We start from the raw sequence: 20,468 nt of genomic DNA on the forward strand, positions 1-20,468 counted from the left end.
AAACCGATTAGTCTCAAAATTTAACACGAGCTTCTTAAATATATTTTTTAATCTTTTATTTTCCAGCCGAAAGCCTCCGATGCTAGCTCTGCACTACTTTCAGTTTGTATAATAATTTCATTCTTATGTAAACCTTTATAAAATAAAAATAAAAAATTTTTTAGTAATTAATCGAAGATTTTTTCTCACCGATAAATATTTTTTTATAAACAATTTAGGGTCGACTTTTTGGTCAAAAATCCATTTTTTTTTTAGCGACCGCCATTTTGCCAAAAAGCAATATTTTGCTTATCCTTCGATTAATTACTAGTTACTAATTAACATTACTTTAACGAAATCTGTTGGGCTTTTTAATTTCAGAGGATCCAGTTCAGAGATATAGTGGTCACCGCAAAACGTCTTTTTTGAGAGGAGCTCCCGGAGATCAGCTATAGCTCCTTTCCAAATAAATATTTTTACTAAGTCTTAAAATAGAGCTAAAAGATAACATAATATATGTACACATTTTTAGATCAATAAATTTAAAAGTTTTCTCAGAAAAAATTCTGAAGTCGCTTTTTTCGGCCTTCTAACTGTATATAACCCCTTACCTTACTCAAAAACAATGTAAACTGCGCCCATTCGCTACATTACCAGTTTCAAGTGTTTTAGGATTTATCTGTACTTAGGTAAAAATTTACACAAACTCGCCATAGCCTTAAACTAATTTGTTTTATTTATTTAATAACCTAAATATGCAGTATAAGAACACACTATGGAAAAAGAAATTAATTCAGGGTGGCTGATGAATTTTGCTACATTAAGAAACTCAAATAACTTTTTTTTCAGTGTATGGAATTCATTTAATATATTTTTTTTTCAAGTTGAAGGTCATTAAATTTTATTAAATGTAGCTTAACTAGTTTTAAAAATAATTGAATTTAAATGCCTCCCATGCTCGTTGACACAAGTGCGGCATCTTAGTAATAAGTTGTTCATTGCTGCTTTGAGAGTTGCGACAGGAATAGCCGCAATTGTTGCCCGAATGGATTGTTTTAGTTCATCCAAATTTGTTGGCTTTGTTTTATAAACTTCTTGTTTACATAAACCCCACAAGAAAAAGTCAGGTGCAGTAAGGTCAGGCGACCTGGGGGGCCAACGAAATTCGGAGTTTCTTGAAATCAGTTTATTGGGAAATTTTCGTCGCAACTCTGTCATAACAGTCTGGGCTATGTGAGACGTTGCCCCATCTTGTTGAAACCACACAGAGTTGAAAGGAATTCTCTTTCGGCGTAGTTCTGGATAGAAAAATTCTTTCAGGATTTTCAAATAACGGTCTCCAGTAACCGTAACGGTGTGACCATTTTCTTCACAAAAATAAGGCCCGACAATACAGCGTGAAGAAACCGCACACCACACTGTCACGCGAAGAGGATGCAATTCCGTCTCGTGGAGTATCTGTGGGTTAGAAGTACTACATATTCGACAACTTTGTTTGTTCACATTGCCGTTTAAATCGAAATGGGCCTCATCAGACATGAAAAGGCAGTTTAACATGTTTTGTCTTCTTCCACCATTTGCAGGATCTTCTGGCAAAATTCCAAGCGAATCGGCAAGTCTGCTGCATTCAGTTTGTTAACCATTTGAATTTTGTAGGGAAATAAGTCTAAAACTTTGTGCATTATTGTTTGCAAAGACTGTCGGCTGACACCAATTTGAGCAGATAAGCTTCTTGTTGAAACCCTTGGATTGCTTTGTATAGCTGCAGCTACAGCAGCGATCGTTTCCTCCGTCCGAACTGGTAGGTTTCGATGATAAGGCCTTCTTGCGACTGTTCCTTGCTCAGCAAAATTATTCACCAGTCTCATTATGGTCCATCTGATCGGGGGGCCGCCGCCAAACATCCGCCTGTACTCTCTGTGTACCAAAACTACGGACTCCAGTGCGTGATAGCGGCAGACTATTCAAATTCTTGTTTGCGTGTCCCAGTTATCCATTTTAATAAATTTTAAAGATCAATCTGCAAATTAAAACAAAAATGGAACAGATAACTTAAAAAGAAAAAAAGTTATTCAATTTTTTTTTGGTAGCGGCTTTCATCAGCCACCCTGTACTTAACAATTCAATCAAAAATAATTTAAACTTACAATTTACTTATTTCATTTTAATGAAGAAAACGTAACATTTTTTTATCAGTCAGTTTTTTTATAAAATGAGAAAGAATACCTAGAATTTTCTTCTTCTTAGCACCACAGTCCTTGGTGAAGCATTGCTTCATTCACAACCTTGCACCATCTGTCTCCATCTAAGGTTATCTCCTTCTACCGCCGCACGCTTAGCTTTCAAGGTCTTGAAATTAGAAAAGTAAAACTTATTTGCTGCTAAAACTCTTATCATTTATTGCCAATAGTGTATCCTTATTGGCTTATATTTTGATACCCAGATAGGAAAATTCTTGTACACTCTCGAATGCCTAGTCTCCGGACCGTAAACTGGATAGGACCGTAAATTTCGTTTTCTCTGTGTCAATCCTTAGCCAAATATTTTGTATAATTTTTTCTAGTTTTGTAAACACACTCTTTAATTCACTACTGCCTTTCGCCATAAAAAGTAGATCATTTAATTTAGTGACATTTTTAAGTAGTACTTTGTGGACGGAACAATCGAGGCCAATATGATTTGAAAGCACACTAAATTCTCTAAAAGTTCTAGAAATCGGTGAATTGGAAGCATAATTATAAGTATATACATAAGTAGTAGTTCGTAAGCTTCGCTGAGGAGTATTGAAATTAGTTTTCTTGAGTAGCGATGGGGAGACAATCGTTGCACTTATCAAATCGAAAACGAAAATGAGGTAGAAAATAGTCTTTCTAATATCTGGAACTTAAGTTAGTGAGCGAGCACTGACTTTTGTAGGATGGAATTGGACCATTGATGATGTCCTTCTGTCTAAAACTGCGAGAGAGAGGAAGAGAGAGGCAAATCTACCATATACCTATTATTCTTATGTGCACACAAAGTAGTAATACTTAGTACATTTTAGAGCAACAAAAACAATTATCACTAAATTAAGTCATTTAACACTTTTGCCGCTTATTCCTATAATTAATTTGACCTGATGCACGTAAGTTTTATAGACACGCAAGCAGAAGTGCCATAGTTTTCATCAAATTTAGATATCGTTCGCTAACCTTCGATCTATTTTAGAAGAGATGAACAGTGCATTTCTCTTAAACTTTGTTGATTTAATTGCCCTACTTCATGAATAACCTTACACTGCCGTGTCTCTGATGCAATTCAGTCTAGGCTGCTGGAAATGAAAATGCGTTATCAGTAACAGGCACCAGGTATGACTATCACCCGAGCTGGAGGGAAGAGGATCGGGTGTGTTGGGGGAGTTATGTTACTCCGATAGGCTCCTTTCTGTGGAGGAATGGGTTGTGGTGGCGGTTGGAGGTGCCGACCTATCAGGGGGGGTAGTAGCTGGGGAGCAACACGTGGCCACATACCGTGTGGACCACTCCCTATGAGACTTAAGGCCTGAACAAGTCTTAAGGGGTTATACGCAGTTATGACTTAAAAAAAAATCGATTTTTTTTTTTTGCATTTTTGTAATGTACATATATTCAAAAGTATACGCACGAAATTTGAAGTAGATCTAAGCAATACTTTTGGAGTTATACCTAAATATGTAGAGATGCCTCGGCACGTTTTAAGGTAGGTATTGAAACTTTAAACGTGTTTTTTTCAAAACGGCATTTTTCAAGTCGGTGTACACGATATCTCGAAAACGGCTTGTTTGATCGGTCAACCGTTTTAACACAATCTTTAAAGATACATTTTCTAGTAATTAATCGTTCCTTTTGTAAATCTGATACTTATTTTCCATTTTATAATCAATTTACGGCCAAATTTTAACGTAAAAATCGAAATTATTTCTTTTAAAATCTGCCATTTTGTGAAAATTCACTATTTTGATTAGCCGAACGATTAATTACTAGATAATCTAATATATTAACAAAATTTGTTTGGTTTTTTGATTTCAGATAATCCAATCCTGAGTTACGATGTACACCGTAAATCGTCTTTTTTTTAAGGAGGTTCCAGAAATCGCCTGCAGCGCGCTCTATAATCAACATTTTCATAAATAAAAAAATTTGTTACGTTCTTGAAGGATGCTTTTATAACCGCCAAAAATTTTCAAATTAAAATATTCTGAAGTTTCTTCAGGATAAATCCTTGACAACCCGTCTTTTATTTGCTTCATAACTGCGTATAACCCCTTAAGGCGGCTCCGCCCGATGCACTTGTTGCCCCTAACTGAGGTGGAGTTCGGGTGGAGCCGTTTATGGCATACACAGCAATAGAATACTTCTGGCCCAGGGTTGGATTCAATACCAATATATGTTTCCTGGTTGCTTAGATGATCCTGACACAGACGATCGATGACATACTCTACACTGACGGGGCTTCGCTTGCTGCTACAACAACAACTATCACTCGACTCTTCGCGTGACTGTCGGATATGTATCAAATATGCCATCAAATCAGCATTCCACTAAATTTGTTTGTGTTTGATTAGGTTAGGTTGGACGCTAACTTATGCTGCCACTTTTATGGGCACCTTGTACGAAGTGCCAATAAATGTCTGTCAACTGTAACGTTTTCGTACGGCATGCACAACATCTTTTCACTTATCACGAGCTCTACGTTCTTGGCGAGTACTTTCGTCGTCAATCGCAAAATAGCGTTTTCCTTTTATGAATATTTTGTTTGAGACATTGCAGAGTGAATAATTAGACGTCCATAGATTTATACACTCCGCTCAAAATCAAAAATCTAACATAGCGCGAATCAAAACATCGCCGACGTTTAGCCAATCAGCAATAGGAACTCAAAAATTTTTTATTTGGTTTTGTTTGGTAACCATTTTATCATTGATGAAGTGAATAAAATCTCAAATGCTACGTAATTGTGGATCTATGGATGACATTTCATTCGAAGGCTGTTTGTGAAATTTTTTATGTAATATCCGTCATGGTGACGTAGTTTAATAATAATTGTGATGTTATCATAAAATAGAAGAGTCGAGTTAAAAAATTCAATGAACTTTAGCTGTTTTTAAAAGTGGCTAAAACTTATACTGTCATAAACTCTAAAATGGGTTAAAAATCAAGCGAAGACTGGATGAAGGTTAAGTAAAAAAAATAATTTGTACTTGGTTTAAAACTGATTAAATGTTATAAAATAATTTCTTAACCACCATAAGGTGTCCTGATATAAATTATTCTAACATTTAATATGAAAAACGTGTGAAAGTTTTGTATTGAAGAGGCTTATGACAGAGGCTTATACCTTCTTGTTATTGTTGAGACGTGGTTGACCTCGAACTTTTACGATTATAAATTCTTTGACTCAAATCTGTAAGACGTTTTTCGTAAAGGCCGTGTTGCTGCTAAAACCGATTGCCGAAGAGGAGGTGGCGTGGTAATTGTCGTCAGAAGTAGGTATCGTTCGTTCTCAATTACTTTGCATTTGCGTCAAGGGCTCTAAATCATATGGCTGTTTATATTTGATCGCCTCGTATATCCCACCTTATAGCAATTTGGAATTATATAATTTTATTCTTTCAAAATCATATCCGTCGCAATACAACTGAATTTTATGATCCGCTTACCTATAAACTGCTGTTGTTGTCTTGTTCGTTCTCACCTAGAGTACGCTGTGATCATTTGGAGACCTTACGACCAACTCTCGAATAACAGAATATAAATAAATATATTTTTCTTAAGCAAGTATTACGTTCCCTCCGATTTAAGTCGCCTGTTCCATCCTATAATGGTCGGCTTAAGCTAACTAATCTAGAATCTCTTGAAAAGCGAAGGACAGTCCTTTCACTTTCGTTTATTTTCAGTGTTGTTAATGACATCGATTGTCCACACCTACTTGAGCGGATAAGCTTTAATGTTCCCCGAAGAAGTCTTCGCAATTTTTACCCTTTTATGGGGAAATGGAAGACTAAATTTGCTCGTGCACTTCGAGACTATAATTCATTAAGTAATTTTTACTGTAGATTATTAAAATAAATAAATAAATCTTTCAACCGATTTTAGCCGCTTTGCTGGGATTATAAGCTTCATCGTGAATCCATACGAACAAATTTCCATAAATTGCTACTATAATACAAAAACAGATTTGTGAGTATTTTTGCACCTTTTTTTTGATTTTTTATTTTAATTTTTGATACTGATTTGTTCAAATAAAATTTATGTTAAGAGTTTATAAACTTCAGATTGACTGCAATGGGGAATCTTTATAAGAACCTATCACTAATACATATAGGTGTATAATAATCTGATTGCAGTGATATTTATTTCCATATTATTAATATACGAGTATATTCCGGACACCTGCCCAGCATAAATGTGTTTTTCCAAATATTTAAGGAAATAAAAATATTAGCTGTCGAAATGCAAAAATATGTACTTTCCAAATCAGCGCTTATAATACAATATCAAAATCAAATGCTAAAAGTTCAAGACATTCAATCAGCTGTAAATTCTCTTAAATATCCCCTAACACGCAAATTGGCTGCAATATCTCGACCTGTGCGTTTCTTGGTAGAATACATTGTGCGAAAATGCCTGCCAGATCAAAACTAAGCTGAAAATTTTAAGTCTCCAGCTCATCGAAAAATTAACTTAAGATGAGCTACAAAATTATGAACACACATTGTTTCAAATTGACATAAAATATAATCTCCGAAATGTGATTATTTAAAAACATGGAGAAAAAGCGACTCAAAGTTTTTTTTGTAAAAATTCATTACATTTAACCTGACGAGGTCCCAGAGAGTCTACTGACATCCATATAAGAAATATGGTGGAAAGATTTAAAAGGTGAGTTCTTTAACAGACCGTTATTCGGCTCTGAACGAATTTAACAGAATCAGCTGATGGGCTGACGTCACTTGAGGTGCGTTTACAAAAAAACTGTGATTGTTTTTGTGATATACGAAAACAATCAACGAATGACACTTCGTTACTATCTGCGCAACGACTGATTGGTCGAGTGTGTGATTAAGTGCTTGGACGAGTGTGTGAATATGTGTGATATTATCGTGCAGATTTCGGCTGCCGAATCCCCAAGTTACGTGGGAAGCAAAGTTGCCCTTACATATTTATTTTTTACCATAGTTAAATAACAAACCTGGTAACCTATCATTCTTGTGTAAGAATTACTAGACGCCTTCGATTGCTCACTTCTCTGCTCGCTCTCTCTGAGCCACGCTCGCTTGACGAAAAATTTGCATGTGAAAGCAACAACAAAGTTAGCGAACAAGATTCGCCGCTAGCGAGTATGGTTACGCCTCATAAAACTGAAGTAATAATACGTTCACATATTAGTAGATTATCTACTTTTTCGTGCTTAACTCCCGATTCGTAATTAAAAAGCGAGATTACCCATAGAAAATTTCCCTCCCGAAATCTGATATTATAAAAGAATCCTTGATTATTACCATACTTTTTTACTTACAATCCTGTGTTATAGACAATTATTTTTACAGAGAAACGTCAAAGTAAAAACTAAATAAAATGCCGGCAAAGAAAACAGGTTTTAAGACATAATTCTAATAAAATGTTTGCTAGGTATTATTAACTATGCATTCATATAATAGAAAAAAAGTATGTGCCCATAAACGCTTTGGCCTTTATTGCTTATTATAAAATATAATATGGAATTTCGAATGCCTCCTCCAACTGTTTATTACTAGTAACCAATTGTGCAATTAAATTTGCTATTCCTTCTCCTTATCTCCTTATCCTTAAGAAAAACTTTTCAAAACAGTATTGACAGCCGATTGACAAATTTTGGAGGTAATCTGCCATATGTGAACGGGTAGATTAATTTTGTGAATTTATCTCTAATTACTGCACATGTGAACGCACTTTTATTCACTATTTGCAATTCTGCCAACTCCATTTCAAGAGTGTTTCATTAGACCGCGTTCACACAGGGAGACTTTTTTTGCTGTAAAATTGCGAATTCTCTTTTGGTGTTGTCTGTCGAGTTCGCACACGGCAACTGCGTTGCTTGCAGTAGTTTAGTTTTTACAACGAGAACACAAAGAGTGAACGATCCTCACAAGTAACGAATTGAAGCAACAAATATTTACCTGATGATCGCGGTCTTACTAATACTCATGAAATGGTTCCAAAAACATGTCATTTTTGGCAGCTCTTTCCCAGTGCTACCAGTATTTGTTTTTTTATATTAGTTGTTTCATCTATTCGCCACTTGCTAACACTTGGCGAATCAAAGAGGCCGACTGTTCTTTTGTGGCAAAAGTCTTCTAGATAATAGTAGTTAAGAAACACATACTTGCAAAAACAATTACACTCTATTACAATAATATTGTTTATATATACAAATGGAGGGACCTATAGTTTTGTGCCGATTCCGAACGACAGATATTTTTTATGAGGAGCTTTTTTCAAGGCAGAAATACAATCGGAGGTTTGCCATTGCCTACCGAGGGGCGACCGAAAGTAGAAAAAACTTTTTCTTTATTTTGGTCTTTCACCGAGATTTTAACCTACGTTCTCTCTGAATTCCGAATGGTAGTCATGCACCAACCCATTCGGCTACGGCGGGCGATGTTAAGACTTAATAAAATTGCGATTACTACGCAACACAGCGATTAGCACATTATCAAAAAGCACTTACAGATTGGTTTTCGGTGCAAAATAATTTAGAATAGTCTCAATAAAGTCAACCTTACTAAAAATAAACAAATTTTGTTTACCTTTTTCAGCAATAAATGCGACATTGTGCTAATCTGTTTCGAAAAAAAAAACAAGAAACAAAATAAAACTTTTTATTTCCCTAATTCAGCTGAGCTACAAAGTATGGATTTATTAATTTTTGTAATCGTGGTGATTAACTGAAATTGATAACAACACCCAATACACACATACATCCATATATACTATACATAATATAAAATAATACCTTGTATATATATGTTATTTTAGTTTTATAATTATTAAATTCGTTAAAATTCAATTGAAACTTGCAATTTAATGGTTTCTTATGTTGATAATCTAATAGCACTGCGCTTGTTAATATTAAATATTGTAAATTTGTATTTTAGTTCTGAATTTATATCTTAAATGTCTGTTCTGAATTTTGTTAGACATTAATAAAAAAATAAATAAATAAATTTATACCTGGATGACACCTGTTTGACATTTACTGAAAGTTATAAGCGCTTACTGAACCAAAAAAAGCTAAAACTAAAAATGAAATAACTAAGAAAATTTATTGAGTGAATGAGTAAAAAATAAAGAAAAAGCAGGTACAAAAGAGCAAAACCTTTAACGGTAGCTATGACGCTTACAAATCTTATCTAACAGGTGGTATTTAGCTCGCACGTTGTTGATTTGATTGAAATATTCAATTGGTAGCGTTCCCACCTCTATAATAAGTGTGTATATGTATATGTTGTATTTAAAGCGGCAAATAGGTTGTATTACTCGTACCAATAACATTTTCGTGTCCATTATTTGAATAATATTTGTCATTGTAGTATTATTAACTTTCGCGTAGACGCAAATAAAATTTAAATATATAATGTCTGATTATTGCAACAGCATCGACAGTGCGCCGCAAACGCAACGAAAGTCAACGCATATGAGAATGAATTGTAGTCTATAGCCGGCAACCGGTAACTGTGCCGTAACACAGCTACTCGTCGTTTGCTGTGACGTGTAACGCCGCTCATCGTACTCAGCAGTCATATCTTGCGTCAATTCACGTTCGTATGTATGTGCAGATGTGTGTATGCTACAATAAATCAAATCACATACAAAACTTATGTAAGTAGTTCACTTGAGTACAGTATTGGTTCTATCTCTATTCGCACGCAATTCCATTCAGAAGATGATTTCCTAAAACTGCGTTCACATATGCAGTAATTAGCAATAAATCCACAAAAATTAATCTACCCGTTCACATATGGCAGTTTAGCTGTAAAATAGGCATTTAACTTTCAAGACTGTTTTGAAAGGTTTTTCCCCATAGAAATTAGTTTGGTGGAATCTTTTATTGTTTTTGGTTTGTGTAATTATTATTAACGATGTGAAGAAACAGCAAAGCAAAGTAGTTGTTAATTTAATTGCGCAATTTGCTGCTAGTAATAACGTAGACACTTCGAGGAAATCCGTAAACGTCGTCTGTTGAGGTTTTAACGAATTATGGCAGCGATACGCAGGCGAAATTCGATATTACATTTTATAATAAGCAATAACAGGGCAAAGTGTCTATGAGCACAGGCTTTTTTCTGTAATATGAATGCATAATAAATAATAATATATCTGACAAAAACTTATTCGAATTATATCCACATACCTCTTTTCTTTACCGGCATCCATTTTATTTAGTTTTTAATTTTATGTTTCTCCTTACATTTGTAATAATAATTATCGATAACACAGAAAACACAGGATTGTATGTAAAAAAGTATGATAATAATCAAGCATTATTTTATAATCTCGGATTTAGGAACAGAAATCTTATATGGTTAATCTCACTTTTTAATTAAGAATTGGGAGCTAAGCCCGTAAAAGTAGATAATCTCGTTGTATGTGAACCGATTATAAGAAAGGTAAGCCTTAAATACGTGATTTCGTTTGGGATAGTTCATTACATTGAATTCTGTATTTATTTATAAATAAAAAACTGAACATACAAGGGAAGAATCGTCTAAAATCGGGCGTTCCGGAATTTCATATACTCAGCGCATATTTTTAATAAATTTCTCATAGTCATTTAGTAATGAGTATTTTTAAAAAAATCAGTAAATTTATGATTAAAATTGTGTAATTTGCCTTGAAAATGAAACCCACTATGAACATGAAAATTTGGTGATAGAAAATTTTTTTTTCTAATAGCAGTACTACTGCTCGACAGGCAATGATAAACTTCAAGTGAAAAAACGTCTCATAATAAACCATCTGCCTTCGGAACTGTAGGTCCCTCCATTTGTATACAAAACAACTTTAGAATATACTCTATAAATTAGGATATATAGCGCTTTTAGAAGGGGCCTACATATTTTGTTATGTCAACCCATCTATGGACGAGGCAAAACTTTTTCACAAGCTTCTATAAGATGTCGCAATAAATGTGCGCATGTGTAGACGGCTGGCTGGATAAGAATTTATATTTATGTTGCATAACAGTTGGGTGTGCTCTGATCGAAATCAGACAGCACCTACTTTATGATATATCTGTTCCCACTACAGTTAAATTCTGACCCAATGCAGGCTGGCTTTGCTTGCTTGGCGTCGGCAACTATCGAAAATGAATAGAACAATACTGAAAAATGTGTAAGAAATGAGACTAAATGGCAGCTTTGATTGAGGCGCTTGAAGTACGGCAAAGTTTCAAATAACACCACTGTCTTTCATTTCACGATCTAAAGGAACCAAAACTTTCGTCGTTGACGTGATTGGCGCGATGGGCGTCTTATCTGGTACATTTTTGCTATAAAAAGAAAACTCGGAATATTTTTTCACAGCGTCTTGTTAACATCATGATTCAAAAATGTGTTATTTATTATTGAATATGGTTAACATCACTGTTTCCTCTTTCCTTTTACGAATCATCTGACTATTATGGCAGCTTTCAAAGCGACTATTTGACCATTTAAGATTTCAAAGTCAAACAAAACAAGTACCTCAAATAAAGCCAGCCTGCACCTTTATGCTCTTTTCCCACCTTTCATCAGATATATACTTATAAATTTAAAGGGTTTTCCAATAAAAGGAGTTATTTTGAATAGCCCGTTATTTCGGTAGATGTCACTTTTGAAGCTGTCATTTTTTAATATTTGACAAGTAGATGTTACGTCATTAGAATCTATTAAAATTCACTATAAAAATGGTGAAAATTTGGCAGAGATGGTTCGTAAAACTCGAACATTTTTGAGTCATCGTGAAGCACCTTGTCGGAGCGCAATACAGAAATAAATAGCCGAAAGTGTTGAAGAAAACCCCGGTTTGTCAATTCCTCGGTGTTCTTTGGAATTAGGCATTCCACAAACGTCATTACACCGTATTTTGTATAAAAATTTGGGTCTTAAGTCTTATAAAGTCCAGTTGACAAAAGAACTCAAGCCGGCCGATCATCAACAACGTTGTGTCTTTACTGATTGGGTCGTTAAAATGTATGAGAATGCTCCGGAATTCCAACCAAAAATTATTTCCACCTCGGTGGCTTCGTCAACAATCAAAATTGTCGGATCTGGGGCTCAGAAAATCCAATAGTTATTGTTGAAAAACCTCTCTATCCTCAACGTGTGACTGTTTGGTGCGGTTTATGGTCCGGCGGAGTCATTGGACCTTACTTTTTCGAAAATGAAGCTACAGCAACAGTTACGGTGAATGGATTGCGCTATCGAGAGATGATTAACGATTTTTTATGGTCGTTATTGGATGGTATTGATCAACAAGACGGCGCTACGTGCCACACAAGCAACGAAACGATTTATCTTTTACGGAAATAACTCCTCTTGTTGGAAAACCCTTTACATACGAGTATACATATATACATTTCCTAAGTAGCAGTTTGTAAATGGAATCAGATGGCTCTTTCCTTGCATTGTCAGATCACTTGTCAAGCAACTTCTTTCTTGGCGAATATTACTTTGGACCCAAGTGCTTTGAAGTTGGTTCTGTTCAGTCTTCCTCTACGGTCAACTTTAAGACTAGAACTAAAAGTGAAGGCGCCCAGTAAGCCCACCCTTGCTCTGCCTTATTTTAACACCAATTTAGAGGCAGTTGTGAATTGGGTAAAATAAAACTATTTCTTTTTAGACATTGTCTAATTTTTTTACTACAGGGTTTATAATTGCATACACACATACACATCTACATGCATATTTACAGACATTTGTACGCATATTTCGCCGTCACAATACCTACTTGTATAACATTTATTATTTCATTCCGTGCACAATTGAATATATCAATTGACCCCAGGAGCCTCTCTGCTCTTTATGCTACTTAGGGTCTTTGACATTTTTTCACATCTTATTTGTTTCGCACGCTTTTTATCATTTTACGTGTACTTATGTCACTTTATGCGCGCGACGCACACAAATTGCACAGTGTGTAGTCTCGGTTTAATCAATATGTTAATTAAATATTGAATTTTGTGCCACATTTTGCACTTTTAATGGAATTCAAATTGAAAGTATTTAGTTTAAAATCGAAATTAATTGAATTAAAGAATTAAATTAGTAAAAAAGCGGTGCTGAGATACCAAGGCCTACAATTGATAGATGGATGGACTTAATTTACACTCCAACCTCATGCTATTTTGTGCCCTCTACTCATCACAGTAGGTTCCACATCCAAACCCAGTTCCCTTATTAAACTTAAGATAGAGCTAAGTTGAAATGGGAAATAGAGAAGATGTCTGAACCTGCTTCACGATTAGCGCTACACTCAAGCAGAAGGTTTATTGGAGTCTCTGAGGATTGATCGCAGAAGCTACAAGAGTCAGTACATTCTCAATTTATCCTTAGGGAGGGTTCCGTTTTCTAAACCTCTCTTGGTTTTACCCCCCTGTAAGGATTTCGCCTGGCGTAGCCCCATAATTTGGTGCCAGCTAGCCTCCCTTAAAGGGGACCGTCGTGGCCGGATGGGTGGATGCGTGACTACCATTCGGGAATGGCAAACTCAGAGACCATGGAGACCATGGAACATAAATTTTTACACGGAGGGTCCAAGCTAGAAAATAAAGAAGACTATGGAGTTTTTTCAAAAAGATTAGAACTCTCTGTCCGACTTCTGGACTACTGTAGTGTCTACCAGGCAGAGGTCTTCGCCATAAAGGAGGTAACTGTGTGTCTTAACACACACACACAAGCCGTAACAAAAACTTCGATAAATATCTTCTCGGACAGCCAGGCGACCATCATTGCTCAGGATGGATTCCAGGTAATAGAAACATTGAAGGAAATTGCAAGGACGAGGGGGTTACTAAGGCCAGGAGCCGACCAGAAAGGTTATTAATCTTCCACTACTTCAAAACAGAGGCAATATTGGGATTCCTATGGCAATTTGCAAATAACGGATAACAAATTATATTCTCCAGAAGGCCAAGGTCATTGGGAGAAGGAAATACTGCCTCCATAGCCATGGTTAGAAAATGGGTTCCTACAACCCACAAGCGAGCTTGGCAGGCTGAGAGAGGCTGCAGATTGACTAAACTGCTGGTAACTCTCATGTCCGGCCGACTGTCGCAAATCCTCCTGTCATTAAGCAGAAGGGACTGCAGACAGCTGGTTGGACTGATACCGGGCCACTTTCTGTGGAATGGAAAAGGTAGGCATCTCTTACAGTACACTCTGCCCAACATGTGGAGAGGAGGATGAGATGGCGGACCACTTTCTGTGCGTCTGCCCCGCCTTCGCTCGAATCAGGCTTGAGGTCTTTGGCACTGATGTGTTAAGAAGCGAGCACCTTGGCTCCTTGACACCACCAGATCTAGTCAGATTTCTTCGGAGAACGGATAGATTTAAAGAAAATTAAAAGGCAATCCGAGTGCAGGACAATCGACTTAATTGTGTCTGAGTGCTGCACTTGCTAGTTGACGGAAAAAAACAAAAAAATAAAAAAGTTCGATTCTCACTACATGAAAAAGCAACATAATAGAAATTCTAATAGTGGTCGCCCCCCCAGCAAGCAATGTGCCATGAAAAAGCTCCTCATAAAAACCATTCACATTTAATTTTAGAAAGTTTTCAATTAAATGTCTGTAGTTTTATTAAAAATAATACAATCTAAAGTAAGCTGACGCAGCCACAAGAGTTTCGGCGGCATGCTAAGTTCAAATATAGTGGCACACATATAGGCATAGGTCATTCTTTGTTGTGTGTGAATGTCCCCCTTTTAGTAGCATAAGGCATATGCGTATAGGCAGAAAGATTCCAATGCATCCTCTTGCAACTCGAACTATAGAATCTTGAATCTGAGCTCCAGAGTTTTTGCGGAGCTTAGTGGGTTAGGCACACAGCGCCCTCGGGGAATATTGAGCCTGCGCTACACTTTCCTACGCTCTCTACGAGCGTTCTCTTCTTCACTCAATCGGCCAGCGAGTTCATAGGTATTAATATTAGTCGAAGCCGACAACGTTACTTATAAAGTATGTGGAAGGGCAAAAGTCTATGTGCCTGCGATCTCAAGCTCCCTCTCAATATCTCTTTAAAAAAACCATAAATTAAATTTTTATTTCAACTTATAATTTTCCCCCTCCTTACTTCAGTTAAAGTTCTAAATTCTCAGTATTCTCAGCATCAAATAATTTTCAATTTTAAATACTATTTAAATACACACATTTTCCCACTCAAACCCACATATTCTACCTACCTATCACATTTATATTAGGGCATTTCGCTTAGACTGCCGTCCTCAATTGTACTCATTTTATTATAAAATCCGAAGCAAAGAAATTCCGTTTGTGATGGCTTTACGAGAGTATTGTATCTTGTTATAAATTTGCATAAAAGTATCACTTTACAAAATTAAAAAAAAAAACAACACAAAAAAAAAATAGTCTATTATTATATTTGCACATTGCTGTCATTTGTATGTTAAGAGTAAACTCGTAAAAATCCGTAATAAAACAGATTACATAAAGCGCAGTGGCATGCCCACTATTCATCTTCAAATCATTCAGAGGCAATGTGAGATCACTTGAGAATAATTTCTTACACATAGACATACAAACATGTGTGTGTATGACTATGAATTTTAGTTCTGGAAATAGCAGATGTGTGTCAGTACTCAAATGAATTATCATCGTTTACTTCGTCTATTTGTCATCGCCTATATGCAGAGTTATTAATACATACATAAATGATAAATTCATATTTGTATTTGTAGTACGGAATCTTTGATTCAATATAGCTCGCATGCTGGTTTCCAGGCTCCTAATGCGCAGCGATGACCTCTGATCGCCGCAATCGCTACTCCAATTAAGGGTGCCACAGCATACATATTACATAAGTTTTAACATATAAAGTGTCTAAACATATGTACATACATATTTATTGCATGACAGTGCAAAGTTCAGACTCCTTACGCCCACACAGTTTACGATAAACTTAATTAATCGCATCATTGAGCAACATCATGCACAAGTCAGAAGTCGCATGCGACAGAATATAACCATAACAGATTTTGAAAATAGGCAAGTGTGCATGTGCGTGTGTGTGTACTTACAACTACCATAGACCAGTGCATAGCCTGTAGAAAATAAAACTAACTTTAAACTATTTATTAAAAAATGCATCTTGACTATCTGCTGTATATTTTCTTTGATGTGAACTAACTGACCGAAAAGCACCAAAAAATTGTTGCTCCAACCTTTGAAAAAGTTATAATTCTCAGTGTTAACTTACATACATACGTACTCGTATGTAGGAGGGCTAACTTCATTCAAAGTTAGCTCCGTTTGTGCATGCCCAGTTATGGTCTTTGTCTTTGCTAAACGTCTTTGCTAAACTGCCTTTGCAGTTAGGTGCGCTCTTGCACATTTTCACGAGGTGTCTTTTCGCCTTGTGTATTGACATAGAAGATCGCATAACATTGCAAACGCACACACACAATTAAAGTTGTTTGGTTTTTTCGAATGAACATTTGAATTGTGAAGATTTTAGCATGAATATTTGAATAAAGTATTAGGAAACTATTTAAAATCACAAATCAGTCAACGAGAGCAAGTCGGCTTTTTCAGTTTCTTCTCACGTAGATTTATTTATTTCTATTGATTTCCGCAAGTTGTTATCGCTTCCATTTCTTCCTAATTCTTACTGATATTTTTTAAGTAAGGTTCAACGCCTCTTCGATCTTTGCTTCTTAAGTTCATACTGCCATGACTGCTGAACTAATCCGAAATTGGTGTTTTTGCGTTTAATAAAAATTTGATACATTTATATTTTCAAAAAGTTGTAAGTTACAGCAATTGATATTTTTACTGCAGGGTATCTGGTTACAGCATTTGATAATTGATCGCCGCTGCTGTGTGATGCATCAAATTAGCATGTTTGTATGTCTATGTTTACATATATGAGTGCACAGTAATAAATTAGATTTGCCCGGAATTCAATCATTATGGGCGAAGTGTGGGCTGAACTCTTTGCGTGACAGAAAATTAGGAAGCTATGCAAATTAGTAGTTTGATATTTAGTTATTAGCAAGTAAGAGTTTATAAGAGTCTCACATTCGGCAAAGTAAAGTTTGTAATATTTAGATATACAGTTTTCTTGAAATTTTACAAAATATTATAACATCACATAATCAAATAAATGGCTTGAAAATGTTATGCCATGTTCTGTTATTGTTTATGAGTTTCATAAATGTTTGAAATATTTTCCTTAAAGCATAGTACTAAGTTTGCGTTTCACGTGCAATTGTTTTTAAAATCCATACAAATTGCAGCTCTTGTCTGGCCAGAGCGCAACAGTTCTTTTTTCAAACTCGCATTTCTAAATATGCTAAGTAAAGAGCACTCAGAAATGTTTGTGAATAAAGTTGACGCCCAATTTCAAGCAAATATTGTGTTTAGAGAAAGGGTAAATATTCAATAGTGCAATGTGGTCCTTACTATCATAGATTGCAGCTAAGAGAACATACATTGAGTGTAATTTTATTTATTTATTCACATAAAGTTTACGAACCAAAACTTCTTGCAGACTACTAACACAAATTAAATAAGATTATATACAAGATTTCAGGAGGTTAACGAAAAAATTATTTGATGAAAAAATTTAAGCTCGAATAGAGATGAGATCTGGTTGAACTTATTAAGGAACATTTTTTTTTTTTTTTTTTTTTTTTTTGTCGTTTATTTGCAATCTATTTTTAAAATAATAAGCAAATTATCTAACTATTAACAATTTGACTTATATTATTGAGCTCCATTGAGGTCAATAATGATATATGTATATGTATACTACGATTAATGTACACTTATATTCAGACTTACATATACTTTTTAATATTAGATTAATACATTTTAATATTAGATTTACCTATTAGGTTCTGAATGGAATGTCTAATACATGATGTCTTTTAAGTCTATTAGTTTCATTAGTTTCATCAAGTAATGCAATTGCTAGCGGGTTATCGTGATAACTTAATCTCTGTAAATATTTTGTGGTAATTTTTTTAATTTCATCTTTTATAAAGGGAATTTTTAGATCAGTATGTATGGCTTTATTTGTGACGAACCAGGGTGCACTTGTGATAAGCCTTAAAGTTTTTGACTGATATCTTTGCAGAATTTCTATGTTAGAATTGCAAGCAGTTCCCCACAGTTGTACTGCGTAGGTCCATACTGGCTTTAGTATAGCCTTACATATTAATATTTTGTTATTTAGATTAAGTGTTGATTTTGGTCCTAGTAGCCAGTAAAGTTTGTTTGTTTTTATCTTTAACTGGGTTTTTTTTGCTTGAATATGGCATTTCCAGGTTAGCCGTTTGTCCAAATGTATGCCAAGGTATTTGACCGTATCATGTTTGGGAATTATATTACCATTTAGATAGAGTGAAGGGCATTCTTTCCGTCTCAATGAAAACAAAACATGCACAGATTTGTTTGTGTTAACTTTTAATTTCCATCGGTCCAGCCACGTCTGTATCTCGTTTAGTTCTATCTGAACTAGATTGGTTGCATCAATTGGGGACGGACTTGAAGCTAGTATAGCGGTGTCATCAGCGTATGTAGCCATTAGGACATTTTCGGTTTCGGGTATGTCAGATGTAAAAATCGTATAAAGTATAGGACCGAGTACGCTACCCTGTGGTACTCCAGCTTTTATGTATCTAATATCAGTTATTTCTTCATTTACCTTAACGTAAAATGATCTTTCGGTGAGGTAAGACTTTAGTGTTAGATAAAATGGTGCAGGAAGTATTTTTTTTAATTTATATAACAGGCCTTGATGCCATACTTTGTCGAATGCCTTTTGTACATCCAAAAATACGGCTGAACAATATTCCCTTCGTTCAAAGGAGTCTGTTATGAAATTAACAACACGGTGACATTGTTCAGGTGTACCATGGTATCGGCGAAAACCAAATTGATGTTCGGGTATGACCTTATTTTCTTTCAGTATTGGGAATACTCTGCGCAAAAATAGTCTTTCGAATATTTTGGAGAATATTGTCAATAAGCTGATTGGTCTGTAAGAGGATATTTGATTTTCAGGTTTTGCCGGTTTAAGGACCATAACTATTTCGGCGCACTTCCACTGTCTAGGAAAATAGTTTAATCTTAATATTGAGTTATATAACAGAGTTAAGAACATAACTCCTTTTTTCGGCAAACACTTGGCTACTTTGGCGTCAATTTTATCATATCCAGGAGATTTGTTGTTACACAGGTTTTTAATTTCAGAGCGAATTTCATTCGGTGTAATATGTTTGATCGGTAGAGATAGTTGACATGGGGTATCGAGAAATGCTAACACATCATCATCGTTGTTGCTTTGGTTTATAAACGGAGAAAACATTGCCTCTAAATATCTAGTATATGCATAAGTCTTACTCTTGTCTTAAAATTAATTTTTCCAGAAGGGCATCACAGTCAAAATCTCTCTTTATAATGTCATATACACCATTATTATTATTATTATTATATATAAGAAAAGTAGAGGAGATCCACTACTTTACATTTAAATGGAGCACTAGTGTAAATACCTTCGGCTCGCTTGTTAATGAGTTTACCAGAGTAACAATAAATAGCATTAATATCTTATATTATACGCTATTAGACAATTAACTCTAAATTAACTTCCTAAGCTCAGCTAACGTAAGGTACTTGTTGATGTTCTTGATGGATTCGGAGTCATAGCTTTTCAGGGCATCGGAAGGGGTGTTGTAACCGAAGACGTTGAATCTTATTGTTGAAAAATGTTGACAATTATCGAGCAAGTGGATGACCGAGATTGAACCGCTGTTGCAAAATGGACACTGTGGAGGTGGAAGACCCTTAAGGAGATGGTTATGCGTTGCTGTCGTATGACCAATTCGTAGGCGGGAGAAATTTCTAAGATCGTTACAGTTTATTCCCCTCGGGAAGGTGGGTGACTGCCTTACCGAGTTTAATGCTGAGTAGTGATGCCGGAAATTATTCCACTCAGAAAGTTTGGCTTTGAAAAATTTTGCTTCTGAAAGCCTAAAAACATCTTCTTTGAGAATCACGTTCAAGGCGATAAGTGGTTGATTTGCTGCCAGTCTTGCTCTTTCATCAGCGGCTTCATTGTCAGGTATTCCTACGTGGCTTGGAACCCACATGATTTTGATTAAATTATTTCCACCAGCTAAAACGTTGCGGATCGTTGAGATGATAAAGTTGCTTTTTGGTATGTTGGTTACTGAACGAATGGTGGACATGCTGTCAGTACATACAACGTA

The 20,468-nt window shown here is 35.4% G+C and overlaps 1 protein-coding gene across 4 annotated transcripts in view; it reads right to left on the bottom strand.

Annotated features, from left to right (window-relative positions):
• The window catches only part of LOC128864928 (protein peste-like), an 89,804-nt gene that overhangs the window by 14,332 nt on the left and 55,004 nt on the right, over positions 1–20,468 (bottom strand). The gene's annotated exons all lie outside the window — the stretch shown is intronic.

Source organism: Anastrepha ludens, chromosome 5, assembly GCF_028408465.1.
Source record: "Anastrepha ludens isolate Willacy chromosome 5, idAnaLude1.1, whole genome shotgun sequence".
NCBI classification, from domain to species: domain Eukaryota; kingdom Metazoa; phylum Arthropoda; class Insecta; order Diptera; family Tephritidae; genus Anastrepha; species Anastrepha ludens.